General features: G+C 37.8%; 1 protein-coding gene and 1 pseudogene across 5 annotated transcripts in view; one reads left to right on the top strand and one right to left on the bottom strand.

Annotated features, from left to right (window-relative positions):
* UBAP2 (ubiquitin associated protein 2) overlaps positions 1 to 18,774 on the bottom strand; it is a 175,976-nt gene that overhangs the window by 139,376 nt on the left and 17,826 nt on the right. The gene's annotated exons all lie outside the window — the stretch shown is intronic.
* LOC103606461 lies at positions 14,192 to 14,841 on the top strand (annotated as a pseudogene).

The raw sequence follows: 18,774 nt of genomic DNA, 5'->3' as shown, positions 1-18,774 counted from the left end.
ATTGACCCAGTTACTCTACTATAGGGAATTTAGCCTGAGGAAATCATTTAATAGAAAAAAAAATTCTTTATATAAAAAGAAATGTGGTCACAGTAGTATAATTTATAAGTACAAAAAATATGATAACAAAGGTCAAGGGTTCAGATCCCCATACCAACCACCACCAAAAAAAAAAAAATCTGATAACAATTAAAATGTTCAACAACCATAACAAGAGCTATTAATATCTGCTGAAACTTTAGTATGTGCCAGGCCATCTCATTTGATTCTCATAACAGTGTTAAAAGAAAAACTTTAGACAAATTAAATTCAACGGAGTTTAATTTCAGCAAAGAAGGATTTGCGAATTGGGCAGCCCCCAGAATTAGAACAGATTCAGAGCGACTCCACCACTGCCATGAAGTCGGTTAAGATTTACAGACAGAAAAAGGGAAGTGGCATACAGAAAATGGAAGTGAGGTACAGAGCAGTTGGCTGCCAGTGATTGGCTGAGACTCGGCTACTTGTAGCAAGAGTAGGTTACAGTCTGTTTTCACATCAAGTTAAGTTACAAGAGGAGGTTAGTCTGTTTTACACATCAAATTAGGTTACAGTTCTAGGCCAAACTTAGTTTAACAATTTCCCCCTTTTGGGCTGACCCACACTTTAGGCACTGATATCACTCTGTGTCATTATTGTAAATGGGCTTGGTCTCAAATTCCACTGGGAAATAGCAGAACAGTGGGTTTTATACAGTGGGCTCAGGCAAATAGAACAATAGGAGAAAAACTGATCAGCATCAAGTTACCTTTTCATAAGGGTTAGAACAGAGAGGACTTCCTTATTATGGAATCTCCTGTTTTCAGAGAAAAAAAATTGGTCTGTTTTGAGATCTATCAGCTTTCTTAAAGTATTAGTTTGACTATGTGGTACTTAACACGAGTGACTCCATTTTGGTTTGGTCGATCTGTTGGAAACTAGCACAGGAGCTCAGTCCAAAACAGTGGACCCCCAACATTTTTGTTTTATAATTCCTCCCCCCTCCCTTTGATCAGGTTCTTACTTAGGTGGGAGAATGCCCAAAACTTAGGGCATTAGCACCACTCTTAGTTTCCATGATTTTAGGTTTCCAGTCTCAACACGTCATTTATAGGTTATGGTATCCTTATGATCATGCATTTCTTTGGCTTTTGTCATTCCATTCAAAGAGACTATTTGACATTCCACACATAGCTGCATGCAAACATTTAAAACTTTTGTGAGAATACAACACACCAGGGAGACTATTTTGACTACTGGGAAGATAATACCAAGAGTTTGGAGTATGCTCCTTAGCCAAGATCTCCATGAAGCAAAATCATATAGATTAAAGAATAAGTCAGATAAACAGTCTATCCATTTTAACCATTTGTTAATCCCCTGCAACTAAGTCTTTATAATACCCGATATATTCATCAATGTGCAGCAAGAAGTGTCAGCATCTGCACAGATTCTTCCCTGTTCATCGAGTGAGTAATCTAGATCAATTCTATTATCTAGCCCAGCTTTATTTAGCAAGAGAACTTAAAGAAGTTTGTTGTGTAACCATAGACTTTGCAGTAGAATCTGCTATAGAACCTATTGCAAGGGATAATTTTTTAATCATTGCCTCACTTATATTTACTCCAAGCAATGGAAAACAAAACAAAAACTTAACAAATGATGCCCATCCTGAAGGGCTGATGCATTCTTGCAATGTTCTCTTTAACCTACGACCTAGGTTAAGAGGAGTGAACTAATGTTCTGTTTCTGAGTGACTATGGAGCAACAAAGATACTATTAAAATTTCTAGCCCACATTGGACCTTCATTTTTCATCTATCAAGGTTGCCCATTATAAGGTTTGCTGCAAAATCCTCCACAAATAAAAGCATATCCTATGGGTGTTGCTTTGCCTCCCACAGATTTGTCACCCCTTTTCCCCTGGGTGATAGAGCCACCAAAGGTTACTCAAAGCCCATCTCTTCTGAGCAGTGAGATGCCCCAGAAAGGGGTTAATATCCCAGAACCCTCAAGCACGAGGCATTCCTTCCATTTGGGAAATTAATCATGAATTGGGGTTCTCTTCCTGCATTTATTCTCCAGCCCAGCAAGTTACAGGAAGAGACATAGGTGGGGTTTTGCTAAGTACAGTTAAACAAGTTTAACAATAGAAGCTGGTAACCTTCAGTAAGTCAAGCAAGATGACCTTCTGTAATGCAATTTGCAACAAAGGCTTGATTTTAGCAAACATTCTCTTCTTACAGCAATTTCCCAGTATCTTTACATATCAATCAGTAACCTGTCTGTCTTTGAGCCAGCAACCTTGCTGTGTTACAACTCTTTATCTTACAACAGAGACTCAATAGCCTGGGGAAAATTTCTATTGTTTTTTGTAAGGTCAATATTTGAAACTACAAGGCTTTGGAAAACCAAGCCCTGTGAAGTACATTTGCTTTATGAATATTCCACATATGGGTGTACACAAGGCCCTTTTTCCCCCCAGTTTTTTTAGTTTTATTATTCATAAAAACAATACTTGGAATGGTGAAATTAGCAGTTTCTCGCCAAGGGTCTGAGACAAAGTTATTACAGGTTAAGAGTACTATAGTGCCCTGGCTCATAGATCAGTTAGCAAGAAACTCCTTTTGGGCTTGTGGTGCAACTCTAATTATAGCATTATTCTGCCAAGTGAAAGAGGTAGGCATAAGTAAGGAAAAATTAAGAGAAATAAGAGTTTCACAATGGCAGAGAAGTCTTGATCTGTGACCTTGGGGAAGTTGTTCACGTTTAGGATGCCATCTGAGGACAAATTTCTCTGGTTAGATTTACCTTATGGTCTCCAAGGCATGTGTAGTTTCAAGAGTCTGGAGGGGCCCTTGAGCTGTGAGATGTGAACCCAAGGTTCGAGGTCCCAAAGTTTTGCTGCAGTTTGGGTGGCAAGAGCAGTCTTCCTCTGATGTCCTTTCCGGAAGATACAATCTCCAGGTTTTAGATTTTGAAGGGTTTGATTGTACTCAGTCAGTGGATCATAAACAGCTACCTCTCCCTGGTAAAAATGCACTTTGGCATAATACATTAAAGCCTTGCAGCATTTAGTCATCTCAGAGTTTAGGAGAGCAGGAGAGTCATGAGGTTCCGTTGTTAGAGGCATAAGCCTTCTAGTGAATATTTCATAAGGGGTCAACTTATGTTTCCCACTGGAAGTAGATCTGATTTTCATCAATCTACAATACCTTTGACCAAGGCAATTCAGTTAATTAAATTAGCTTTGTCTAATGCTATTGTATCTGTATACCTTATTTAACTGTTTTATAACTGTCCAGTGGAACAAGTGCCCTATCACTGGACATTTTCTCCAGGCACATCACATGAGAGAAACACATTTTTAAAATAACCTTTTAGCTACTGTTATAGCATTGTCCTGCCTGCATGGGAAAGCTTCTATACAATCAGAAAACATGCACTGAAAATGACAATTGAATGAAATCCCTCTATAAATGTTTAAATGACCCATCAGATAGCAGAAATGTACCTGAAGTTTTGATTGTCTTCCCAGAATTATGGGTTTGACAAGCCAAACATTGGCCATAAACCACTTTAGCAATTTTATGTCACCACACCAATTTTTTCCCCATAATTTGGATCATTTTATCTCTTCCATGATGAGTCATGGAGTGCAGGGCTTTTAATAATAAAGCTTTTATTAAAGGAAGGATGAGGCAGCCACTCAGGCTCTCCATGAGGCTACACTTAATGTTGGATTTATAGATATATATATATATATTTTTTTTTTTGTCTTTTTTTTCCATGTCCGGCAACGGATCGCAACCCTCAGTGTTGCCCCCGTACCGGACCGGGACCGGCAACGGGATCGCAAGCCTCGGTGTTGCTCCCGCGCCTCGCTCAGCCAGTGAGCGGGAGCCGGTCTGTATGTGGGATCCGAACCCTCGGATGGGAGCGCCACCGCGCTTCCCAAGCGGTGCACTAGCGCAGTGCGCCACCGGGCCGGCCCTATAGATATATTTTAAATACCAATTTTGTTTCTCCAATTCAGGTACATCACATTGCTTATCAAATGGGTTATCATAGGTAATTTGACTTGAATTATGGAGTTCATTCAAATTGTATATCTTAATAATTTCAGTATAGACTAACTTAGTATGAAAATTTGCCAAAGCATTCCTTTGGCATTTAATTAATTCTTGCCTTACTTGATGTTGGTTAGCAGTTTTATAAACCAGTTATGTTTTTTTCATTAGAGTTCAGGAAAACTCTTTTTTTTTTTTTTTTTTGGTGGCTGGCCAGTATGGGGAACCCTTGACCTCGGTGTTATAAAACTGTGCTCTAACTAGGAAATTCTTACCTAGTCCAATGATATGATCTAAAGGCTATCAGAAACCTGTACTTGTCAGAGTCCTTTCCATTCTTCCCATGAACTTCCTTGAAGACACAACACTTTAGATTATAATTGTTTGTAAAGAGCTTTAAGAAAAAGCATCAGAATCAAACAATTAAGTTTTTTGTGAACAACAAAACTTAAAACGGTATGACTAAAGATGCAATTGATAAGAAAATTGGGTTATTTCTTTGACTTTTGAAAATTTAACATAATAATCATAATTATGACTGATAACATACCAAGACATGTTAGACCTTTAGGAATTTCATACAATTTTGTAACATATATTAATAGCATATCCATACAAATATAACTCAAAAGATGATAATCTTATCCCTATTTTATATCCAAGGCACAAACGTGATAACCTGCTCAAGGTCAATAGATAGTATGTGGTAGAATCAGGACTTAAACTCTGGGTATGGGTTTATACAGATCCAAATCTGTGCTATGCAACTATGAGAAAACACAGTATGTTGCAATAATAAATATGCTGCACAATTCTGAGCAGAAAAAAGGAAAACAGATTTGTGTATACACTATAATCAGAACTATGTAAAATATGTATATGACAGGTTAAAAACTCAAGAAGTCTGCAAAATATCTAGAGTCATATTGCAGTAAAACATGAACGTCCAAGCTCTGTTTCTGGGGACCAGGAAGTCCAGTGGCTCTGAATCTTTTTTGGGCTATAGGACCTGTATTAGTCTTGTCACATTGCCATAACAAATACCACAGGCTGGGTGGCTTAAACAACAGAAATTTATTTTTTCACAGTTCTGGACACTAGAAGTCCAAGATCAAGGTGCAAGCAAGTTTGATTCTTGGTGAAGACCCTCCTCCTGACTTGTAAATGGCAGAGAGAAAGTGAGCTCTAGTGTCTCTTCTTATAAGGACACCAGTCCTATTGGATTAGGGCCCTGCCCTCATTTAACCTTAATTACCCCCCTAAAGGTCCTATCTCTAAGTACAGTCACATTTGGGGATTAGGGCTTCAACATATGAATTTTGGGTAAACACAATTCAGTCCACAACAGGACCCCTTTGAAAATCTGAGGAAAGCTCTGTACACTCTCCACAGGAGACTACATACATCACTCCCCACAACATGGCACATGATTTCAGGAAGTTCATGGACACCAGGTTGAGAACCACTGTTCCAGGCCACCTTCCTCTTTTCACAGATGTAAAAATGGAGGTTCAAAAAGGGGAAGTGATTTTTAGCAGGTTATGAGAGAGCCAGGTCATCTAGTGCTTGCCCTACTGTGTCACTACAGCTGTGGCTAATGTCTGGAATACTGCTCACAGCACCAATTGTCTAGCTCTTAATCCTATTCGTGATGCCAATTGTAAAGCTACTCGACCATGACTATGCCAGTTGTCTGGCTCTTTTACCTACCGGTAATCCTGCACTGACTGGGCCGATTGTTGAGCTAGGGCTGGGTCTGGAGCTCCCAGACCCCTCACGCCCACTCACAGACTGGTTTACAAACCCTTCATACACCAGGCTGGGTCACCAGACCACTTCATGCAGGTCTATAAGCTAGGTAACGGGCCAAAAGGTCTTTGGATCCATAGGTTGGAAAGCACGGCCACCTAGGGCAGATGCCCAAAGCAGATGCCTGCCCACCTCCTTCACTAAAACTCCTCTCTCCTCTCTCTCTCTAAAGAACACACAAATAGCAACAAAACTTAAAAGGTACATTGTCGTGCGTGCGTACTACCACCACACACATGCACACAGGCACACAATTTGCTTACAATGGACGTGCTGGACCACACCCAACTGAACCCAAGGCGAGGGCCCTGACCAAACTATTCTATTTTCCCAACACATATGAACCAGCAATTCCACTTTTGGATATACATCCAAAGAACTGAAAGTAGGGTCTCAAAGAGGTATTTGTACTTCCATGTTCATTGCATCATTATTCAATATAGCCTAAAGGTAGAAGAAACCCAAATGTCCATCATGGATGAATCAATAAGTAAAATGTGGCATATACATACAATGGAAAACTATTTAGCCTTAAAAAGGAAGGAAATTCACATACAGGCCAGCCACCAAAAGAAAAAAAGAAAAAGAAAGGAAATTCTGACTCATGCTAAAATATGGACGATCCTTGAAGGCATTATGTGAAGTGAAATGTCAGTAACAAACGGACAAGTACTATACTCATACCCATATGAGTTACCTAGAAGAGTCAAATTCATAGAAACAAAAAGTAGAATGGTGGTTACCAGGGACTGAGTGGGAGGGGAGAATGGGGAGTTACTGTTTAATGGGAATGGAGTTTCTGCTTGGCACGATGATAAAAGTTCTGAAGATGTATGGTGGTGACGGTTGCACGACAATGTATGCACGACAATGTAAATGTACTTAATGCCACAGAACTGTGTGCTTAAAAACAGTTAAAATGCCAAATTTTACGTTATATATATTTTCCCATAATAATGAAAAAAAACACAACAACAGTGCAGCAATGCCTTAGAAGTTTAATTGCCCACATGGAATTCTACACTAAGCAAAAATAGCTATCAATTTGATGACAGAAACAATTTGTTTCCCATACATAATATCTCATAAACTCTCTTAGAAAGCTCCTGGAACAAACAAAACTGAAAACTGCAAACCAATCAAGAAGCCCATGCACAACTGACATCATGAACTATCTATCAAAATCCATTCATGACAACACTATTTCTCCCTTGCCCTCCACTTGTAGAGAGGGCAAAAAGCTAAATACTCAATTTCTCAGTATCCTTGTAGCTTGGGATGGCCATTGTCCATTTTGCTGGAAATTCATCTGAATATTCATAGCACCTTTATTTGCAGTCCCCAGGGTTTGGAAGTAACCCAAATGTCCTTCAACAGTTGAACAGACAAACTGTAGCGTAGCAATACAGAATATTACTCAGCAATAAAAAGCAATCAACCACTGATGCACGTAACAATGTGGATAAATCTCAAATATTATGCAGACTCAAAAGGCTGCATAATGTATGACTCCATTTTTATGATGTTTTGGAAAAGACAAAACTATAGGGATGGAAAACAGATCACTGGTTGCCAGGGACAGAGGAATCACAAAGGGATCCAACACAGGAGAGAGGGAGTTCACTCAAATGAAGATGAAGACAGATCAAGATGTTAGCTGTGCAGGAGGCCTATAGAGCAACCAAATCTAATCAGCACAGAACAAGGGAGGGCTACCAAAGAGAAGCCTCCAAGAAAAAATGGAAGGAAGTAATATTTCCTACCACCCTGAAGAGACTAATGTGCACATATGAAAGAAAGTATTAGTGATAGGTACATAGAAATCTAAGCAAGTGTCTAGGAAGGCAGCTATGATATGAATCCAAATCTATCTTCACACAAATTTTGGACTCTTTCCATTATTTCACACATTCTAACTCATTAATAAGTTCTCTTAAGAAAATTATGGATCCAAGACATTCAAAAATTAATGCACCTGATGGTTGCACTATGTGAATGTACTTCATGCCACTGAACTGTATACTTATTTTAAACGGTTAAAAAGCTAAACTTTTGGGCCGGCCCGTGGCTCACTCGGTAGAGTGCGGTGCTGATAACACCAAGGCCCCGGGTTCGGATCCCACATAGGGATGGCCGGTTCGCTCACTGGCTGAGCGTGGTGCTGACAACACCAAGTCAAGGGTTAAGATCCCCTTACCGGTCATCTTTTAAAAATAAAAATTAAAATTAAAAAAAATAAAAAGCTAAACTTTGTTATTGTACCACAATAAAAATCAATGCTCACAGTTTTATTCACAATTCCTACCAAATAATTAAAAAACAAGTAATTCTAAGTGTTCAGAAACTATTCAAGAATATTAAAAAAAAAAAAAAGAGGCCAACCTAAGAATGAAAATATAAGGAAACAGTCCTGATTTTAGAACCTAATAAGAACAGTATGAGAAACAATTACAAGCAAATCTTACTCTCAGAAACAGCTGTAAAAACCCTAAATTGAATCCATCATTATATAAAAAAATATATCATAACCATGTCCAGTCATTCCAGCGATAAACGATTAAAAAAATAACAAAATCACCCAATTCTGTCTTATGATGAAGGAAAAAATTATGATCACACAGTAATCTCAACAGAGAAAAGACATCAAAAAATTCAACATTTACTCAAAATAAAAATTCTTAGAAAAGAATACTTCTTTGATTTGATAAAAGAGTACCTACATAAAACTATAGCAAAAACCACTCTAAATAATCAAATGTTAAAAGAATCCCTTTAAGATGATGACAAAAACAACAAACAACAAAAAACAGGAGTTGCTGCCCTAATCACTTCTATTTAAACACTGAATTGGAAAGGTCCTTGCCACCGCACTATGGCAACAAAAAAAATTTAACTTTTTAATATAGGGGCTAATTAAAAACTTTAAAAAAAAAAATACAGGGCTGGCCTGTTAGCTCAGTTGGTTAGAGCACAGCCTTATAATGCCAATGTCACAGGTCCAGATCTCCATACCAGCCAGCTGCCAAAAAAATTAAATAAATAAAAATGCAGACAACCAGTTCTTTCAACCCCACTTCTTTAAAAATTGGTCTTTCTTCACTGAATATACAATCTCTATCGAAAATCATCTGTATATGCATAGGTCTCTTCTGGGCTTCATATACTGGTTTACTGTCTCTCTCTGTATATTGCTTTCAATACATCCCTACCAAGGAATACTGTAAAACAATGAAAATGAATGGATAATGGTCACATACACATTGGAAGAGTCTCAGGAACATACTCTAAGACAAATTAAAAAAGAAAACATAGTCCCTTAGGAATAGATGTACCATTGTTCCATTAATTTAAACAGTCAATGAACATACAAAATTAACAATATATTATTTACCAAAAAAAGGTATTATAAAGAACATCAAGGAAAAGATAATAAACACAAAATTCTGGTTAGGAGTTAACTTAGCCTAATTTACAGGTTGGGATTGGGGAGTAGAGATTTCAAAAGGTATTCATGTATTTTTCTTAACTAGGTAACAGTAGATGGGTCTTCTTTGTTTTGTTCTTTATATTTATATGTATTTTTAAAATATCACATATCATTAATCACACATATTTTTCACATTATAAAATCTCTGAAATCGGGCCGAGCCCGTGGCACACTCGGGAGAGTGCCGTGCTGGGAGTGCAGTAGCACTCCCGCCGCGGGTTCAGATCCTATATAGGGATGACCGGAGTGCTCACAGTGCTCACTGGCTGAGCGCGGTGCAGCTGGTCTCAAAAAGGACAAAAAATAAAAATAAAAAATAAAATAAAATCTCTGAAATCAAAAAACACATATGGGGCCGGCCTGTGGCTCACTCAGGAGAGTGCGGTGCTGATAACACCAAGGCCACGGGTTCGGATCCTATATAGGGATGGCCGGTTAGCTCACTGGGTGAGCATAGTGCTGACGACACCAAGTCAAGGGTTAAGATCCCCTTACCGGTCATCTTTAAAAAAAAAAAAACAAATAAAACACATATTATAATTGGCAACATCTAAGAATAACTACTCAATATTTAATAAGAGCTTATTAAAGCAATGTATACTTGAAAAACATCACCTTAAAAAAAATCTAGGGCTGGCTGGGTTTGCTCAGTTAGAGCATTGCGCTACAACACCAAGGTCAAGGGCTCGATTCCCCATACCAGCCAGCCACCAAAAAAAAAAAAAACTGTCCTGATAAAACAGTCAAACTGACAAAACTAAAATGCAACATTTCTACATCATTTTAATTTTTGGCATAATAATCTAGAAAGGTAAATAATTCAAATAAGTTAGATCATACTGACAAGCCACTAAGTTTCTGTCAAAGTCCTTTTAAAATATTCCAAAATAGGCTACAGGTTTCTAGGATTATATTTCCAAATACTTTTTTTTCCTAATACTTTTTAATACATTGTTTTCCTTTGAATTCTACAGTACTTATATGCATAGATATACATATTTTAGGTAATCTATTCTCTATTTCTTCCTTATTTGATTTGCCTTCATAACTTTAACATTAATAAACAAGACTAGAAACTCATTTTATTTTGTTCCCTTCATTCAGTAGCTGCCAATATGAGACATTTGATAAATCTGTTGAAATGAAAATGCTACAAAAGCCATAACTCTTAGAAATTAAGACTGACCTAAGAAAGACCAAATCATAACAGAGCCAATGATTTCAAAAAGAATACACGGAGGGCCGGCTCGTGGCTCACTCAGGAGACTGCGGTGCTGAGAACACCAAGGCCCCGGGTTCGGATCCTATATACAGATGGCCGGTTGGCTCACTGTGGTGCTGACAACACCAAGCTAAGGGTTAAGATCCCCTCCCCTCACCTGTCATCTTTATATAGGGGAAAAAAAAAAAAAAAAAAAAAGGAATTCTGTTTTCTAGATCAGCAATGGAAACTTCAAAGCAAGCATTCACATGATGTGGGAAAATAATCCCCTATTTGTAAATCTTACACATTTCTGGTTAATGACATTATACTAACATTTCTAGATATCTTTTGGATCTGATCTGTGTATCATAAATTAAAAGAGGAGATTAATTCATTATACCAATTCAGGCACCACAAAGGAAATTATATTCCTGAAACCTATTTTAGCTAGAAAAGGTCTGACAAGCTTTTTTCTGTGTTAGCTGTCCTAACATTATTTATTTTCTCAATAGGTTCTCTGTTAACTGGATTGGTAGAGAAAGGCCATAGGCATATTATTGCACTGCCCTTTACATTGTAAGAGCAAATAACTAATTAACTAGAATATTTCATGTGTCCATTTGGCTGGTTTAAAACTTTTTTCTGTATTTGAATCTGTCTCAGTCAGTATGAATACATACTTTTCATCCTTTTTTTGAGTTTAACAACTTGTAGATTTTGTTGGTTTGGGTTTATTATTTTGGTTGTTATTTTATGGAACAAGGTTAATTGTTTTGCCATGCCTACATTATTTTTAGAGCTTTCTCTAAGTTAGAGTTCTCAGGTATGAATAAATACACATGAACAAATGTACTTTTCTTTAAACTGATGCATTAGACAAATGTAAAGCATATTTGTATTTCTTTCTTTTTTTTTTTTAAAGATGACCGGTAAGGGGATCTTAACCCTTGACTTGGTGTTGCCAGCACCACGCTCTCCGAAGTGAGCCAACCAGCCATCCCTACATAGGGATCCGAACCCATGGCCTTGGTGTTATCAGCACCACACTCTCCCAAGTGAGCCACGGGCCAGACCCCATATTTGTATTTCTGAATTGAAGGGATCCACTCAATTATTTCTAAAATCACCTGCAGCACCCTATAATTCCATCTAAAGTATCAAAAGTTAAACATCTAATCAAAGTCTGCCAGGTTTAGTGGTAACTCCCAGGATAAAACCTTGAAAAAATTAAAATCACTAGTAAACTACTTACAGATTTCCAAATAGTTCTGTTGACTGAATTATGTGATCCTCTTCCCAATCTTTCGAACTGTTTATTCCTCAGTGCCCCTATTTATGAAAATAATCTAGGTACACTAACAAAATAAGAATTTTCCCTTACAGGAGTGCCATCTGGTGATGAAAAACTGCATGTACAGAAGGAATATATTGAGCTGGCCAGTTAGCTCACTTGGTTAGAGTGTGGTGCTGTTAACACCAAGGTCAAGGGTTGGATCTCCGTACTGGCCAGCCACAAAAAAAAAAAAAAAAAAGAAATATATTTAACCTAAGTTAAATGTTGAATGGATACTACGATTGAGCTTTTTTATTTACAAAAAAACTTTTAATCTTTATAGCCTCCCTATTACAACCAACCATGATTTTAGTATAGTGTACTTGAATCCTCACTTGTCAATGAGAAAAACCATAAACTTTTCATTATATTTCAAACTACTAACATTTTACTAATTCACTGTCTAGGTGTAAACATTAAGACTTTATATATCCATTCTAATCATCAATTCTTATTATACAACATTCCATAATGAATTTGTAATTAGGTTATAAATAATGGCCACAGTTGCGAGGCTAAACTGAAATAACTACTTTGTGAAACAGGAAAAGTACATTTTTTAAGCATTGTTTGAAAATAACAAATTTTTCTCTTTTAAGTAAGGTTCACTGCTCTGGTTATATATTCATAAACTGTTTTTACTACAAAAGACCTCAGGCTCAAAAATAGCAATTATATTCCTTGAAAAAAAATTAAAAATAGTAATAAAAATAATGGTCCCAGAACATGCCCACAAAGATGCTTTCTTAAATAAATCCAGTCCAGTTTGTTTTCTGCCAATTACAGCTCTCCACACAAACAATGAAATGTTAGAATAGCTGATTTCCTGTTCATAAAGAAAGTCTAGCAAAAACACTCATACGGATATAAAACAGGTTTTGCAGAACAAGCACAGGGGGAAAATGTGATTAATACCCTCTGAGAAAGCAGAGCTCAGAAAATACATAAAGTTAACAGAATGTATGATTCAATAGACAAATGTTCTTATATTAATTTTACATAAACCTTCTGAAGAGAGTGACTTCATAAATCAACGTAAAAGCATAAAGTTACCAAAATAATCGACACCATTAAAAATTGTTATGAACATGAACTGTGAAAATGACTAGGGCATGGAAACTCGACTATAAAAATCAAAACCTCCAACTAACTTATTGTCATATGGGGAAATGCTATGTCTTCTTTTCTGGAAATAGAGCTATGTGTAATAAATAAGAATGCTTCTGCAACCAGCACCCAGTTGCCAGACCATAGGAATTCAGTTTACACTTGTGTACCATTCCCTCTATCACTCTCCACCCACAACGGTTCTACTACCCTGGAACCGGTCCCAAGAGAATTCTTAAAATAGGAACACACAAGAGCAAGAGATTCTAAAAATAATCTAGTAGAAACTCAAACATACATGCCTCAGGTTCTTTAGCAGCAGGAAGCACCAGGTTATTTCAATCTTTCCAAACTGATTTTAAAACCCATACTCACCTCACTTCATTCAAGGTAAATTAAAGATATGATAGATTTTAACAAATGTAAAATCTGCTACTACGTTTTTAACCTCTTTAAAATCAATCAGCAAAAATACTGTATAAAGCTTCCTAGATTATTTAAAGTGCAAAAATAGCCTAAATTAATTGTAACATAAAGAAAGTAAACCAGCAGAATAAACCAATTTGGTTAAATTACAAAGACTTTCTCTGTAGAAGGGACATTTTTAGAAAAAGTTTTAACTGCTATTTTTTCCAAGGACTCTTTTGAAGATAAGATACTTCAGTGAAACAGCTGCATTTTCAAGTGATTTCAGTTTAGAATGAACTAAAAATGGTTGTGTTAACAGCCACTTGCATTTCTACTAAAGCTTATATAAGCAAATACCACAAATTCATCATAAGGGCCCTAACTTTAAGGCATGCAAAAACACTGCTAGGTAAATTTTGTTTAATAATATCACACTCTACAAGAAAAACAAGGACACATTTTGACCATTCTGAAGTTACAGAACGTGTGTTGATAACATGCTGAGAACAGGGAAGATTTCAATAGTGATTTAATAAAATTTTGAACAGATTACTAAATCTCAAATTGTAAGTATAAAGTGCATTCATTCAAAATATCATTCATCAAAAGGGCTGGCCAGTTACCTGAGTTGGTTAGAGCATGGTGAAATAACACCAAGGACAAAGGTTTGGATCCCTATACCGGCCAGCTACCAGGAAAAAAAAAAAAAGGATTAAAAAGTCATCCCAGAGACAGCAAGCCTGAAGTGCATGAGCCATGACTCCTTCTCCAGCTAAGCATAGAGCCAAGATGTACCACACTGTGGTTGTAGCTAAGGACTCCCAGGCCTCACAGAACTTCAGCAACGATCCTGACATCAAGTTGTAGGAGATTCCAAACTTCCAGCCCCTTTTGAAAAGACTATTTAGAGTGTCCAGACTTTTCCAACAAATACCAAATTGGAGAAATTGGATTCTCAGCAGGTGTTGCAGCTCTGCCTGATATAAAGTTCACCTGCACCAGTGTGTCAAGGACATTTCCTTTGACCAAAATGCTTTGGTTAAACGAATCAAAGAAATGGATATGTCTGTAGAAACCCTCTTTAGCTTCATGCAGTAGCACCAGAAAAGCTATGCCACATACGCAGAGCAGATCCAGAAAGTCAATGAAATGTCCGCCATCCTCCACCACATACAGACAGGTATTGACCAGATGGGGCCAATGATGGAAAGGCTCATCAGCATGCTGCCAGAGAGCAAGAAGATGGAGGCCTTCTGCATGAAAAACCAGATTGGGAGTTCAAGCTACAGAGGGCTTCTTTTCTCCCCTTCTGCCAGGCTGATCTGTGGAGACTGAGGACATTTGGAGGCAGAGTCAGATCATATGACCAGGGCTTGAAGCTAGTGAGAGGTTCTGGTACTCCCTGAAGTGGATGTGAAGTAGTCTGGCTAGCATGAAAATCTGACTTTGTCCTATGTATTAGTCCATTTTTGCTGCTTATAACAAAATACATGGAACTGGGTAATTTGTACAAAAACAAAATTTATTGCTTACAGTTTCAGAGGCTAGGAAGTCCAAAGTCTAGAGAACACATCTGGTGAAGGCTTCCTTTGGTGATGACAGGGTATCATATTGTGAAAAATGGCAGAGAAGAGAGAGAGACACTCTCCTCTCTCTTCTTTTAAAGCACTCAGACCCACAACCCTGGCCACCATTTTTAATCCATTCACTACAGCATGGTCCTACAATCTCATCACTTCTTCAATGCTCCACCTTTCAATTACCATAATAAGATATCCGACACTCTTAACAGTCACAGTGGGGACAAAGTTTCTAACACATAAAAGTTGGGGGACACAATTCAAGCTTCAGTTGAGTTTTGGGGGGATATAATTCAATCCACTACACCCTACTCCTTCTCTTGATGCATATTTCTCTGTGTGAAACAAACCTAACTAATTCTTGGTGATAACTGAAGTTGGAACATTTGAATTATTAGGAATTTTTTTTTTTTTTTAAGATGATCGGTAAGGGGACCTTAACCCTTGACTTGGTGTTGTCAGCACCACGCTCTCCAAAGTGAGCTAACCGGCCATCCGTATATAGGGATCCGAACCCATGGCCTTGGTGTTATCAGCACCACACTCTCCCAAGTGAGCCATGGGCCTGCCCTTATTAGGAATTCTTGAAAGAACTCTGCATTGAGAATTATTTTTAGATTTAATTTTTTTAGTTACTTTTATTTGTTAGATTTTTCTTTTTTTAATTGAGAGTAGGGACTGGCCAGTTAGCTCAGTTGGTTATATTGAAGTGTTACACAACACCAAGGTCAAAGGTTTGGGTCCTTGTACCAGTCAGCCACACACACAAAAAAAAAGACGAAGAAGGAGAGAGTATATATAGTCTAGTCTAGGTACTTGAGTGAAAATATGGAGAGAAGGAGAGAAATATTTTAAGAAGCTCTGTGTCCTCGAAGCTCTCATGAAATTTTACTCAATAAGTTCTCTGGGTTATGGGTTGTAAACATAGAAAACTAAGTTTAAAAAATACTATCAAAAAGTGTCAAGATCGGAAGATTCCTCTAAAACCAGGATGCTAATACACTTGTACAGAGTATCTTAGCTAGTGCGTCAAATAAAATTACATTCCAGGAACAGCAAAATGAATGCCTTTTTTTCCCAAACAGAATATAATTAATCCAGACAATATGAATTACTTAATTGGCTAAGGGCTCAACCACTAAAAACAGGATATACAATTTATGTTCCAGAAGCAATTCTCCATCAAGAATGCCCACAGAGATGCTGTTCACTCAGCCATGAGGCCGGGATGCAGGGATGACCCCAGACTACAAAGGATGGGTCCAGGGTCCTTAATCTCCATGTCCACTCATTCCCAAAAGTCTAAAACCAATCAATAATGACAATAATAATAGCAAACACATACTGTTTACTGTGTGCCAGACATCATTCCAAAGGCTTTGCATATACAGTATTAAGTCATTAACCCTTCCAACAACACTCTGAAGTACATACCACTATTACTCCCATTTTACAGACAGGAAACTAAGACATACAGAGTGTCATAGCTAGTAAGTGGTGAAGCCAGGATTCAAAGCCTGGCCATCTGCCTCCATAGTCTGTGCTCTTAACCACTATGCTATGTTGCAAGGATAACTGTTCAATAACAGATATACAATAGTTCCCAACTCTGCTTCCTCTACTATAAGACTATAACTATTATTGGCATCACCCGTATAGCTCATGCCTGAAAAGAAAGATAATGTCTGGGCCAGAATCTCACCTAGCTTCCCAGCCTTTCAGATACTCACAGATGCTCCCTTTGGGTATATATCCCTGTTTTTGTGACCAGTTCTGTTTTGTGTACAATTTTTGTTTAGCTTCCAGTGTTTTTGCTTTTTTTTTTTAAAGATAACTGGTAAGGGGATCTCAACCCTTGGCTTGGTGTTGTCAGCACCACGCTCAACCAGTGAGCCACGGGCTGGCCCCGTTTTTGCTTTTTCTACTAAAAAAATACCCATTATTCTCAGCCCTTTTCTGCAGAGGAAATTTATTTATTCACTCCTACAAAGGACAGGATTGGTTTAGATTAAGATTCTCAACTGATTTGGAAGGCCCAGCAGACCAGCCAGCAAGAGGAAGTCTACATCCTCAATCCAGAAGAGAATAAGGCAGATAGGATGGCCAAGGAACTCAACTATGAGGCCCAATTCCATGCACCTCAACTGCATGCCAGGAGCTGACCAAGTGAGCCACTGGCTGGTCCCTTTATCTGCATACAATCTATACACATCCTCCCATATACTTTAAATCTTCTACAGATTATTTATAATACCTAATACAATGTAAATGCTATGTAAATAGTTACACTATATTGTTTAGGAAAAAATGACAATTTTTTAAAAGTCTGTACAGACACAAACATCCTAAGCCTTACCTACATTTTCTATCTGAGGTTGGCTGAATCCCCAGATGTAGAACTACACATAAGGTGGGCCAACTATCGTCCCATTTCTCTTTCAGGTTACCTAAGGTCAGGGAGGGTAAAGTACTTAACTATCTAAGTCTGCTTCCATACATCTGTCTCCTTTCTATATTGCTAATTTGTCAGCTCTAAGCTCTGTCTTTTTAATCCAGCAGCTACCTAGGATTCTTTGCCCTCCGATCCCTTGAAAAGTTCCTTATTATTCATAATCAGTCTTTACCCCTACTTCTAACAACCTTCTTTCCATATTGGACTTTAGATTACATTCAAGCAAGTACATCTCAAATAATACCAGGATATCTTCATTAGAGGGTTACTACTCCATACACAAGGAGTAGTAAAGGGTCCGTTTATATTTAAAAAAGAAAAAAAAAAGACTGTAACCAAATCAATTTCTATAAATCCACTTGCCAGAACAGAATTTTAATGGCTTCCTCATAAATACAGTAATGATAACTCTTGTTAAACACACACGCATACATTCTAATTTCTCTTCCTGCCCTATTTATTAGATTCTGTTCACCTTCCTATGTAACATCTTCTGGAATTGCTCCCCTAGTATTTGTACCCACTCACATATACAGTGGTACATCTACAGTATGCTTTTTGCTTTCAAGCTCCACTTCTGAAAACTTCCAAGTTCCTCAAAGGCTCTGGCAACAGAATTACTGGATAATTATGGTATTATCGCCTGCCATGTTCTGATCCTATGGTTGCACAAGTAGGCCTGAAGAACCAACAGAACGGTGAAACAAGTTAGGAGGAGCCTAGAAAAACCACTACTCCGTGAAACACTAGAAAGCCTCAACCCAAGTTTGTACACATACACATTAGCTAAATGTACTGTTCTTTCCATCCATATCCAAATGTTAATAGTGACAATATCTCCAGAAGCATTAGAAATTTCTCATTATCAAATGAAGTTTAAGAGTGACATAGTGGATCACCATCCATCACCATCCCTGATTGCAGAGTACAGTCACGTAGGAAACTTCTAAAAAAAAAAAAAATTCAAGTTCTATTAAAATCAGAGTCGCTCAGAATAGGACCCGGATATCAATACTGGTTTTTTTTTTTTTTTTTTTCTTTTTAAAGATGACTGGTAAGGGGATCTCAACCCTTGACTTGGTGTTGTCAGCATCACGCTCTCCCACGTGAGCAAACCATCCATCCCTATGTAAGGATTCAAACCCGTGGCCCTGGTGTTATCAGCACCACACTCTCTCAAGTGAGCCATGGACCAGCCCTTCAATACTGTTTTTAAAAGTTCTCCAAGCCTGGGCCGGCCCTGTGGCTCACTCGGGAGAGTGCGGTGCTGATAACACCAAGGCCAAGGGTTCGGATCCCACATAGGG

This window comes from Galeopterus variegatus, unplaced genomic scaffold (genome assembly GCF_000696425.1).
Source record: "Galeopterus variegatus unplaced genomic scaffold, G_variegatus-3.0.2 Scaffold143, whole genome shotgun sequence".
Classification (NCBI taxonomy): domain Eukaryota; kingdom Metazoa; phylum Chordata; class Mammalia; order Dermoptera; family Cynocephalidae; genus Galeopterus; species Galeopterus variegatus.
The sequence above is the reverse complement of the archived record's forward strand: the minus strand, read 5'-3'. Positions and strand labels throughout refer to the sequence as shown.